The sequence below is a fragment of the Pelodiscus sinensis genome, chromosome 23 (assembly GCF_052426305.1).
Source record: "Pelodiscus sinensis isolate ZL-2025 chromosome 23, ASM5242630v1, whole genome shotgun sequence".
NCBI classification, from domain to species: Eukaryota; Metazoa; Chordata; order Testudines; family Trionychidae; genus Pelodiscus; species Pelodiscus sinensis.
In genome coordinates, this window is record NC_143074.1 from 7,542,811 (window position 1) to 7,555,186 (window position 12,376).

General features: G+C 53.5%; 1 protein-coding gene across 1 annotated transcript in view; it reads left to right on the forward strand.

Moving 5' to 3' along the window:
- Nucleotides 1-212: 212 nt before the first annotated feature.
- Nucleotides 213-12,376, forward strand: part of LOC102449364 (CMP-N-acetylneuraminate-beta-galactosamide-alpha-2,3-sialyltransferase 4-like) — a 32,132-nt gene continuing 19,968 nt past the window's right edge. Inside the window, exon 1 of the mRNA XM_025183612.3 lies at nucleotides 213-340. The gene's annotated coding sequence lies outside the window, so the exon portion shown is untranslated. The remainder of the gene's footprint in view (nucleotides 341-12,376) is intronic.

Genomic DNA, 12,376 nt, shown 5'->3' on the forward strand with positions numbered 1-12,376 from the left:
GTGAAAGAAGCTATTTGCATATATTTGCATAAATATTTGCATGTACATGCAGCCACACTTAAGTTGTGGCCCTCGGCATGTGCTGTGAGTATCACTGTGGCTCCTGGGGCTTCCAAAGCTGAGTAGCCCTGATCTAGGCCTTGTGTCTGTCCTAGTGAGGCAATGATGCTAGCAAACCAGCAGATGGCACCATCCATCCCAAGTTTAGCAGCACCCTTGGCCCAGCCTGTTGAGCTCCTGGCACTAGCACGCAGCTTGCAGAGCAGCTGCTGGTGGCTGGGTTTATTTCAAAGTGGCTTGGAGCTGCACCAGGGACTGTAGCCTCCCCTGCACAGCACAGGTATGTTCTGCAGGGCGTGTGGCACTCACGGGGCAGGCAGACGGGCCCTGCCCTTTGGAACGGACATTGCCTGCTCCGTGTTTAGCTGGTCAGATCCTGGAGAAAGGCTCTGCCTTGCATGTGCAATGCTTGGCATGGCCAGGCGGGGTCCATGTGCAACAGCAGCTGCCTGATTAGTTGCCTTTGGGCCTTGTTCTGCTGCTGTATGTTCTGCCAGCCATTAATACTTCACAGGCCCCACCGTTGCCTGGGCCAGGCCCGTCTCCTCTCCTGGAGCCATCGACATCGTGCCAGGTGGGAGGAAAATGCTCCCCAGCCAGAAGTGCCAGGCGAGAGCATTTTATCCTTGGCTGCAAAATGGGTGTAAAAGGCCCCGGAGTGGGCAGGCTGGCCACAGTGCTTGGCACTGGCTGGTGCTGTCTGAGAAGGGCGGAACAGGAGTGGGGGAGGCACAATGTGGTGTGGGGGCCAAGATGAGCAGCTGTAGCTAGAGTGGATTGTGGATTTTGAGTTGGGGAACGGGGGATCCTTATGATGATCTAGTCTGACCTCCTGCACGGCGCAGGCCTGAGAAACCCACTCAGTCCCAACCCTTCCCTAGCCATCCGGGGAATGCAAAGGGGTTGTACTGGTAGCCTCACTTACAGGTGGAGAAACTGAGGCACAGAATGGTTACAGCAACTTGCCCAAGAGCAGGCAGGTCAGTGGCAGAGCTGGGATCACAGACAAGGTCTCCTGGTTTCCAGCTATGGATGTAAAATCCTGTTTAATTGGTTAACTGGCAGGTGGGGGGGAGGTGTGTGTGCAGTCTCTCCAGCCTGTCTGTACCGCCCTCCCCTCCACCCACTGCTGGGCTGTCTGGTCAGAGCAGGCCCTACCTGCGGTGGGCCCCTTGGGGGCCTGGAGCAGCCCCTTGCCCGCAGCAGCAGGGGAGCTGCTCCAGCCTCCACCAGTTAACCTGAACCACCAGTTAACCTCACTTAAATATTCATCCCTAGTTCCGGCCATGAGCTCTAACCTCTAGGCCAAGCTTCCTGTCAGTGCTGCCAGATGGCAGAGTCACACAGCCAGGCCAGGGGCACCATTAATCCAGAGATATGGCCCGGGAAGTGGAGGAGGAGCCATTAGCTTCTGGAGAGGGAACCATGTCACCAGCCCTGCACAGAGGTCAAAGACAACAGAGCAGAGCCTTTGTGCAGTGGTCTTTCTATATAGAGAGAGCCCTCCCATGAGCCACGGTTACTCCCGTGTCCCTTAATGTGCAGTTTTTCCTCTACCCTGAAGGTCCCCCCCCCCCGTCCCTACCTCTGGCTAATGTCCCAGGTCAACAGACCATGTCAATAGTGTCAAAACAAACTCCCTTTGGACGGATGTTGGCCCTATCTGTCCTTCCCTCAAATCTGGGGGACACGGAGAAGGTTTGGGGTGTCTCAGGACCCACTTCCCCGGGAGGAAAACTGGACTTGGCAGAATTCAAGTTTTATCTGGATCATCTCAATGGATAATATCAATGCTTATCTATAAGCATTTGAGTGATTTTTAAGTTTTCACAGTTGCACAGAACGGTGGGGTGTAAGTCTTATATTTTTCTGTTTTCAGCTGTTGAAATTCTCACAGTTGCGAGGAGATGCAGGGCTCAGGCGGTAATTAGTTAATGACAGCTGAGATTTAAGAAGTTAAAGGGCTTTATCATCTAAACCCAAACTGTCAGCGTCCCATGTCACAACGCACAACGTAAAGCTCCTTATATCAAACTCCAGTGAGATCCAAACCGCCTCTGACTTTGCCTAGCTGTACGTTTGGATTACTATAGATGGAAACGTATTTTCCTGGGTTTGGGTGTCTAGAGTGAAATCGACATTTACTGACATTTACTCCCAGAAATCTGCCTCCAAGCCCCCCACGGCCACCCCCAGAGAGCACCAAGCTTAGTTAGGGTTAGGCCCCTGGTAGTGCAGTGGGTGGGTTAATGGAGGACCCAGGTGTGGTAGCTCCAGGGGAAGGCTGTTGTGTGCTAATGCAATGGGAAATTTGCTCCTTTGCTGTCCCCACTTGCAGGCTGGGGGAGAGTTATTTGAAGGCAGGCCCAGAGGGGGGATGGGAAAGGGGGATGCAGAGAGCTGGGGAATGGCATTGAGCATTGTCTGCCATGAGTGGTGCTTTGAGAGGACATTCATTCCTCCTGGAGCAGGGGCGTTTCTCCTCCTCGCTCCCAGCGCTGCCCTGGGCAGCCCTTCTCTCTAACCCTGCTGGGCTGGCAGAGGGGCCGTGCTGGGAGCGCAAGTGGCGGCTGCCATCACTCATCAGGGCACTTTTGCAGCTGTCACCCGTGGTGCTGTCAAGGCCCCCGCGATGGCACTTGTTAGCCTTGTTAATGAGCACTTTCTCCCAGGGACCATTATTAACACAGGAGACTCGCTTAACTCCATGGCTCGTCTCCTGCTGACACCAGTCGCAGAGCTGCCAGTGCTACGTCAGGGCTTATTAAGATGAGAGAAGGGCTGGGTGGGAAATTTCCATCGCAACAAACTTTCCAATCCAAAATGAGGGCAAAACTTGGAGGGAATTTTGAGCCCCCCGGGTTTCTGCTTCTTGATTTCTTTCACGGGGGAGTCTGGTTTTGGGGTCACCTTTTTGCTGAGCAGGAGGAAAGATTTGGGCGTCTTTGCAGGATCTCTGTATTCTCTATACATCTGAGCTTGGGTGGAGTTTGGCTCCAGTGAGCAGGTGGCTAAGAGAAGGGAATCCTGGTGCAGCCCACCATGCACTCTCACTCCGTGCAAAGCCTCAAGGTCCCTGAATGTTTTTAAAGGACCAGTCACTTTCAGGAAGAGAGACCCTCCCTGGATTGCCTATGAAGAGCTCACTCTGCCAAGTGCATCTATGGAAAACTGTATCCTTGTGCTCTGTAGGTAGCCCCTTGCCCAAATGCACTATCTTGGCCAAAGCAGGATGGTGCTGCCCTCATCTCATCTGGATGATCCATTTCATGTCTGTCTTCCATGAGCCATCCTGTGTCTCCATGTTAGATCGCGTGATTGATTCAGCTCATTGCAGGGAAAAGAGCCCGTTGGGCGGTTTGAATCCTGTTTGTCAGGGCCAGTTCCCCAAGTGCATCGCTCTCCCCTTGCACTAGCTCAGTTGGGTGTGAGAGCCACCTTTGCCAATGGTGAGCCTGGCCTGTCTCGGCCACTCCCTCTGCCTTGTGCAGCTCTGCGCATAGTTTCATAGTCACCCACACAGCAGCTGAAAGACTTGCAATGCCCACAGTAAAAGGATAAACGTGCAGCAGAGGCGGGAATGCGTTGCAGCCTTGCAGCAATGAATTCCTTAGGTGAGGCAGTGATGGAGTGATAGCATGAGCGAATTGTCAGCTGGGGGCTGTATGGGAGGGTTTGTGGGTCACAGACCAGGTCTTAGTACAAACCTCAGCTGGTTTGGGAAAAGCATGAATGGATCTGCTGGTCTGCTGGTTCCCAAGGCTACCAGGCCTTGGACCAATGCAAGCAACACCAGTCAGCCCACTGTAATGGAGTGGAATTTCCCACCCGGTCAGGTAGCCTGATCTGGCTCCTGACCTTTCTTCGAAGTGGAGTCTCTGGGATTCAGTAAAGTTTGGGAGGACGGGTGTGTGGGCTGTGGTTTCCCATGACTCATTTCAGCAGGGGCAAGAAGCAGAGGCTGAATCACATGGTAGAAATGCCTTTCTGTCCATCCACCGCAGGAGCTGGGGGAGGGGGGTGGGACTGCTGGGCAGGATGTTAAAATGGGAAGGTGTCTGGTCCACTTCCTACAACAAAGAGGCTTCACCAAACCTTTGCTGAAGCACCCGCAATCCCTAAGCTGACCCCTGTGGTTTTCTGTTAGAAGATCCCCAGGGCTGCGCTCCTGGGCACTCTCTGGGCTGTCTCAAGGACACTCAGCAGCTGTATGATTAGCAGCTGCCTCCTTTCAAAGCAGGGTCACCAGGCTGTGCCATGCTGTGCAAGGACATGCTGGCCAGTCCCCTGCCGCATGGTGACCATAGAGATGACAAATCCCCAGCGCAGGAGGCAGCCAGGACTCTCTGGTCCACATTGAGCAGTGTCAGCTGAGACCTGAGGGCCCAGGCGTAGGCCTCTCTGGGCTGCCCTGGTCTCCTCAGGGGAGGGACTGGCCAGGAGTGCCTGGTGGGAGCAGGGAAGCCCTGTGCTCCTTTGGGACCAGCAAGGCCCTACCCCTGGCTGATTCCTTCTTGGCTCCTTCACTCCTCTCAGCCTGAAGCGGGTTGGGAAGCTTGCGGTGCTGTGCGCTATGGCCACACGATGGCACTGCATGGCCACTCAAATGCCTGGGTACCGCTGCCCCCCTTTGTCTGGCAGGATCAAGCTTCTTAACCCTTGGTAGGCGGGGAGGTTGCGGCAGCTCGGGCTGAGGTTCCTGGGGAGGGGAGGGAGCGAGGGGCACAGAGCTGAGGGTGGCCTGGAACTGGAGGCAGATGAGTTGCTAGCGCAGTGACGACAGAGCCGGGGCCCTTCACACTGCCCGTCCTGCTCTGCATTGGGGCGCGCTGCGCAGGGCGGATTTTCACAGCGAGGTGGGGGGTTAGGGTGGCCGGCATTCCAATTGGAGAGCCGGGCTCTGGGGTGCAGGGGCCACTGAGGCAGGATGTTTGAGGGAGAGCCGTGCTCTGGGGTGCAGGGGCCACTGAGGCAGGATGTTTGAGGGAGAGCCGAGCTCTGGGCTGAAGGGGCCACTGAGGCAGGATGTTTGAGGGAGAGCCGGGCTCTGGGCTGCAGGGGCCACTGAGGCAGGATGTTTGAGGGAGAGCCGAGCTCTGGGCTGAAGGGGCCACTGAGGCAGGATGTTTGAGGGAGAGCCGGGCTCTGGGCTGCAGGGGCCACTGAGGCAGGATGTTTGAGGGAGAGCCGAGCTCTGGGCTGAAGGGGCCACTGAGGCAGGATGTTTGAGGGAGAGCCGGGCTCTGGGCTGCAGGGGCCACTGAGGCAGGATGTTTGAGGGAGAGCCGAGCTCTGGGCTGAAGGGGCCACTGAGGCAGGATGTTTGAGGGAGAGCCGGGCTCTGGGCTGAAGGGGCCACTGAGGCAGGATGTTTGAGGGAGAGCCGTGCTCTGAAGATGGAGGGGTGACTGGAGCAGGATGGGGGAGAGAGGAAGGGGACAAAGGAGGCTGAGAAGGGCTCCGGCAGTGAGAGCAGCCACCAGCTGGGCTCCTCATAGGTTGTACACTTCAGGGTCCCTCCCCCTGGGGACTGGTGGGTGCAGGGCAGCTCCTGATGCTCCTACAGTTCCAGCAGCCTCTGCATTTCATGCCCTCTTGGTGGTGGAACAGAAGCTGATTACAGAGAGTTACTCAGGTAACTGGACTTCTGATGTACTGGGCTCTGCCAGTTCCCCTTTTTGACCAAAAAATCCAGTAAAAAACCAGACACCTGGCAACCCCAATGTGGATGCATCAGTGCAGCCGTGCCCAGTTGCACCTGGCTTCTTTTCACAGGCATAGCGGGTTCATACTAGAGGTGGAGGAATATTTTCGCTGATGGGGTGGGTGTGTGTGTGTCCATGCCACGTGCGCCAAGTTGTGCCAGACTTGTTTTTACAGGCTGAGCCGGTGTGGATGTTAGTGTCAGGCGAGAGGAGACTCTTTTCACTGACAGTGTGTGGGTGGACAGGCGCAGCAGTGGGTCCCCAGCAGCTTCTCACAGGGGTTGGTAGTTGGAGACAGGTCCGTTCTCTCTCCTCTGCAGCTGTGTCTACACTACAAGTTTTCTCAGCAAAAAATATGCTAACGAGGGACTCATTTGCATATTTTCTGCCAATCCATTTTTTGTGCTAGGGGTTTTTGTGCAAAAACAAGCAGTGTGAATGTGTTCTTTTTGCGCAAAACCCTCTTTTTCCGCAAGATCCTTATGCCCCAAAAAAGGAGGCACACTGATCTTGTGGAAAAAGGGATTTTTGCACAAAAAGAACACATTCACACTGCTTGCTTTTGTACAAGAACCTCTAATGCAAAAACAGATAGGCAGAAAATATGCAAATGAGATTGCAATTCATGCATATGAGTCCCTTATTAGCATATTTTTTGCTGAAAAAACTCGTAGTGTAGACATAACCTGAGAGAGGAAACAGGTTTGGAACTGCAACAGAAAGTTAACTTAGTGATAACTAAGCTAGGTATAAACCGGCTCAGATATGTGTACATGTGTTGCAGCCTCACTCCTGACTGCAGTGTAACTTTGCCTGTAGAGAGGTGGAGGCAGAGAATTGGTGCATTATTAGGTGCCCTTTTCCCCAGCTCTGTTCCGCCTCTTGCATGCGGCTCTGAGAGGAAGATCTGTTTGCTATTAAATACAGTTGATTGATTTTTCTCTTTCTTCTTTTGTGCTTGTTTATTTTAATATAAATAGATTTTTTTTAAACCAAAGTGATGCTGATATGTTTTGTTCCCCCCCCTTCTCTCCGCCCCAGCAGTGGATGGTTCTGATGGTTATTGTAATGGTTTTAATTTGTTTTCTGCTTGTCCTGCTGTGCTGAAATGCGAGGGACAATCTTTTGAGAAGTTGATTTTTCTATTAGTTTGGAGCGAGATAAGGTTGGGGTGGAGATACGGAGGTTGGAGGAGTGGAGTCAGGCTGGATGTGTGTTACCATTGACTAGCTTATTCTTGCCAGGGTGCAAGAGGTGGGTTAAGAAAATCGCAGTGTGCACCACCTACTCAGTTACTGTTAGAAAACTATCACGATTTTTTTCACCGTTTCTGCAGCATAACAGCGAAGAGCAGCATGCAACTTCAGGCATTGCAGCTTTCTGGGGCTGGCAGTGGATCAGAATAGCACCTCATCCCAGGGGATCTCAAAGTAAGGTTCTGGCCATTTGTTAGGGTAGGCAGAACATCATTGTTATGGCCATTTCACTGATGGGGAAACCAAGGCACAGATCAGGCTGGTGACTCACCCAGATTAGCTCAGGTGAGTAGCACAGGGAGGAGGAGAAGGCAGGAGCTCTGATTTCTGTTTCATAAAAGGAAGGCTGGTCCAGGGATTAGGGCATGAGCCTGGGATTTGAGAGAGCTAGGTCTAGATCTCTGCTCTGCCACGGACCTTGTGTGTGGCCTTGGGCAAGTCACTGTGTGCCTCAGTGCCCCTTCGGTGAGATGGGGATAGCAGCCCTGCCCTATCTTGTGATGGTGTTCTGAGGATAAGTGCAGCCTTATAATATGTTCAGCTACATAGGAACAGTGACTGTGTAGGTACATACTTTAAATCATTTGCCCAGCTTTAATACATAGGGAGTGCTGCTGCCTAGTGGCAGCTGCAGGCAGGGAAGAAAGAAAATACTCAAAAATAAGGGCTGACAGTTGTGGGCTGTAGCCCTCAGTGTGCTGGGATTGGCACAGAGACTTGCCAGGCGCTGCCATGGGTGAGCCACTCAAGGCCTGTGGGATGGGGGGGAAATGGGGTGACAGCTGCATTCCGGCACTGGGAGCCTTTTGAATTTTTTAAAATAAAATTGAAGGAAGTAGCAAAACAAAAAGGGAAACAACAATCCAAAACATTTCAACTGCCTTTTTGGAATGTTTTCCCCTCCATGAATAATTTGGCAAAATCGACGTGAATTTGCAAAATATTCAGGGTGGGCCACCCAATCTGCATTGTTTGCCAAAAAAGTGTTTCTCCCCTCACCCCCCACCCCCAACATTGCCCAGCTTTCCTGGGCACTAACCAATCACCAGACTCTTGGGGAAATGGGCCACTTTTTTGAGGCCTAGGTGGGAACAACTGAGCTCTGCAGAATCTGATCCTCTATCCATATGCATGGAATTTTTAAAGTTTTTTTTTTCTTAAAGGGACAGTTCTTTTGTTCTGGGTTGCGGTGGTTTCTGGGGTGAGGGTAGGAGGTGCCTTCGGTGTGTGTGTGAAGATAATTGCTTTGCTAAATTATTTCTCCCTTTTAAAAATATATATATATATAAGTTGGCTGCTGTACAGTTTACATTTCCTGCTGTGGCAACAAATACTTTAATTAACAGAGAGGAAACAAACAAAAATGAAAAAGCCTCTATGAAAATAAACCTGGGCCTAGCACCTGCTGGTGGAGCGATGGAGAAAGGGACAGGCTTTTCCCCAGGCAGCGGTAGCTTGCTTGATTTTTTTTTAAATTGTTTTGCTAACTACTAGGAAGCAGCCTCTGCTGAACACATAGGTTCTTGAGAGCTATGGAGCTCAGTTGCTCTGAAGCGAGGACAGACTTCTTGACCTGTCTGACCTCTACGTGCTGGGGAACCATAGATGTGTTGAAGTCACCGGGTGTGGGACTGAGCATTGAGTCTACTGCCGGACCGCATTGCTAGAGAGCTCAATAAGGCTTTGAGCCACAGAGGCACGGCTGAGTTAGTCCTTCTCTGAGGCTGTGATTCACTGGCCCCTTTCTGCTGAGACTGGGGAATGGTGTGTTCTGCTCGGGGCACGGCATTGCTGGAAAGGTCTCCCCAAACCAAAATGGCAGCAAAACTGGTCAGCGTGGGGAGGAGGAAAGAGAGGGGCTTTGGCTTGACGGAGATGAAAACAGCTAGTCCTGAATCCTGTCAGGAGCTGCCTGCAGCACAGAAGAGCGAGGAATCACTTTGGGTGCAAAGCATCCCAGCTAGCAGAGACTTCGATTGTAAATCTCTTGGGGAAGGGACGGTCTTTGTCCTGGGTTGTACAGCACCTAACACCGGGAGGCCCTGATCCAGGGCTGGAGCTGTCCTGCGACTATTAATAATCAGTGGGGAATATGTAGGGTGGGCGATGGTACTGCCTCCCAGTCACGCAAGTGACCGATCATCTTCCATCAGCCATGGCCACGTTGCCGTGGGCAACCCCCACCCGCCTGTCCAGTTCCCCCCACCAGCCCCATTCCCGCCAACCCCCTCTCGGCCAGCCCTGCTTCCCGCCAGCTGGTCCCATTTTCCCCCTCCTCCCGCCGCCCTCCGATCTCCCCCGGTCAGCCCCACTCCCCTCCCGGCCAGTCCCATCCCCCCATTCTGAGATCACACGTATCTGGTATTTTTTTAAAACCCATCTGGTAATCCTACTCACCAGGCCGGTACAGAGAGTGCTGGCTTTGTGGTCCAGGTCACTCTCTGGGGGAGAGAACAGCTGGGGTTTCCAGACCCTTCCCCTGGGTCAGCCCCTCTCCCCCGCTGGGTTCTTCTCACAGCACGTGGATGGGAACTGGACAGGCGGGTGCGGGTTGCCCACGGCAACGTGGCCATGGCTGATGGAAGATGATCGGTCACTTGCGTGACTGGGAGGCAGTACCATCGCCCACCCTACATATTGGCTGGCGGGGAGCAGGGGTGACCCAGGTGCACGCAGATCCTGGGGTGCTGCCAGTCCCACACACGGTCCCGGCAGGACGCACAGGCGAGTCCGGCCCCGGGGATTCCGTCGCCCCCCGCTCTCCCTCCACTGTGTAGCTACTTACTACCTGGCTGGTAGACATGCTCATGCAGCGTGAGCGTGTCTACCAGCCAGGCAGTACGCAATACTGATACTCATAATAATAATAAAACTTACTTAATTAGAAAATACTGGACATATATATGTCCGGTATTTTCTCAATTTGTTTCCCGGACAGAAAGCTCAAATAACGGACTGTCTGGTTCAAAACTGGACGCCTGGTAACCACAATCCGCATCGCGGGGGGACAGACGCCCTTGCTATGATACAGTCAGTGGTGCAGGTGCATGGCCAGGCTGGCTGCCTGAGTACCTATGGTTTGGGTGGGTTTATGCTCAAGCAGCAGCTCATCCCACCACTGCAGATGCCTTGGTGATTTTCACTTGTTACCCGTACAGCTGCATGAGCAGGGAATTTCACCTCCCAGCTGCAGTGTAGATGCACCCTGTACAGAAAGCTTGGGGCATACACCATCCATGTTGAGCCGGACAGTTAATCCCATCTTGGCAGAGTCTGAGTCCTGTTGTCCCTCTAGGTATCATTTTCCTCTTCTGCGCTAATATTCTCTTCCAGCCTGACTAGCTACTCTGAGATCCTGGAACCAGGAAACTACTGCACATGCAAGATACAAGACGGTTGAAAGATATTTCCACCAACTCTGAATCTCACCAGCTTCCCCTTCCCTCCCCATCACTGGCTGAGCACCAGGAGTATTTTCAGGAGGAGCCCCTGATCTAGCGAGTCTCATGGTGCATTGTGCAACTTAACTTCCTTGGAGGGCGTTGAACCTGGGATGTGTCTTGAGAAGCTCGAGTCTCTGCTGCTTGAACTAAAGGACCCAGCTCTCCTAGCACAAAGGCTCTTTGCACACAAGCTATAGATCATAGCGATATCTGGATCCCAGCAAGGAGGCGCCTGGCCTGCAGGATCGGAGTGCCTGAGACAGTTCTGGCGTGAGGAGAGTCAGGGCTCTGTTGTAGCTAGACCTGAGGGACAGAGGCTGCTCTGAGAGGTGGCTGTGGTGGAGTGAGAAGGTGAAGGGCCAAAGGCTCCTCCTTACTCAGCCTTATGCCTGCTTGCTGTCGAGACAGAGAGGTACGATTCCGCTACTCCTCCTTCTGCTTCATCTTGCAGAAGGCTGCAGGCGCGGGAGATGGAGACGAGTCCAGTCTGTGCCACATTGAGAGACCTGGGAGCTTCTCAGCAAACCCATGCAGGTGCTGGCACTGGTCAGGTGTCATCAGGAGCCTCATTTGAGGTCAGTGACAACCGGTCTGGTCTGCAGCCCTTGGGGATGTTACAGAAGAAGGGAAAACCCTGTTTGGCGGGTTGATTCCCCTCCGCCCCCTTAATTCTCCTTTGTTTGTTTAAATGAGCAACGTTGATCCGTGACTGAGCAATAACGAAACAGATGCTCCATCTTCATGGCGTTCAGAGCAATCTTAGCTGAAGCCAAGAGGCACAACTCAGATCAATTAGTGGGGGCTGCTTGCCCATCCCCCTGCTGCAATACTGTGCAGGCTCCAGGCAAGGAGGCATGTAACATTCCTTCCCTGAAACTGTTAGCTCGACGCCTTCCAGAGCACACACCCCTCTGCACCTGGGCCAGACTGAAGCCCCATTGGCAGGAGAAGTGCAAGAGGCTGAGAGTCAGAACTCCCCTACTGCAGGGAGCGCCCCAGGCTCCCCGGGGAGGAGGTGCACCTGTGTCCTCGCTCCTAAGGTTGCCACCAGAAAAGGTGGCTAGTGCCCCCATTGTGGCCTGGGAGAGCGGCAGGTGCGACAATTGAAGAGTCTTTTGGTTGGCCACTGGGCAGCGTGGGAAGAACTGGTTTTACCTCAGATAATCAGCCTCGTGAGGCCCCGTTCCAGTCGCCGCGGGGGGGATGGATAGAGGCCGCCTTCTCCTGCTGCGCTTGAGTTTGTATCACCTGCTCAGCGGGGCTAATTAGGTGATCGGCGTCAGATGGGGAAGCAGCGCTCTTCCTTCCTGCGCGGTCCCTCAAAGAGAGGGAGTGCATTATCCCTGCTTTACCAACCCGAGCGCGTGCGTGTCTGCCTGAGCCGCTTCGCTGTCCCTGTATAATTAAGGCTGTCAGTCAAGCTCCGAGGCCTGAACCTGCAAACTGCGGCTTGCCGGGATTGCTCACTGGGCTGCGTTGCTTTACAGGCCGAGGCGCCATGCTCTCTGCGCTTTGGATGGAATTAGTATTATTGTCGGAGGAGCTAACTTTAGGGCAACAGAGAGAAAAATTCAGCCGTTGGCGGGGTTTAGATAATGCTTGTTGGTGACTTTCTCTTCCACTGTGGCATTTTAGGGTAGCTCTTAAAAGCAACGTCCCCTCCCAATCTGCCTTCCCTTTCCCTATCATGTGTGGAACAGCACAAAGCAAAAGGGAGGAGGATGAGTCTTTCGGCCCAGCCTTTCTTCCATTTCCTTGGGGATTGCAGCAGGGGATAAAGCCGAGTAAGGTGTGTCCCAGAGGCCAGCGGAGCTAGACACACCCATTACCTGGAATGCCGGGCCAGCATGGCCAGGGCGCGCAGGCAGCTGTCCCATGTTTCCTTGAGAAGTATCCCTGCCAACCGCTGAGT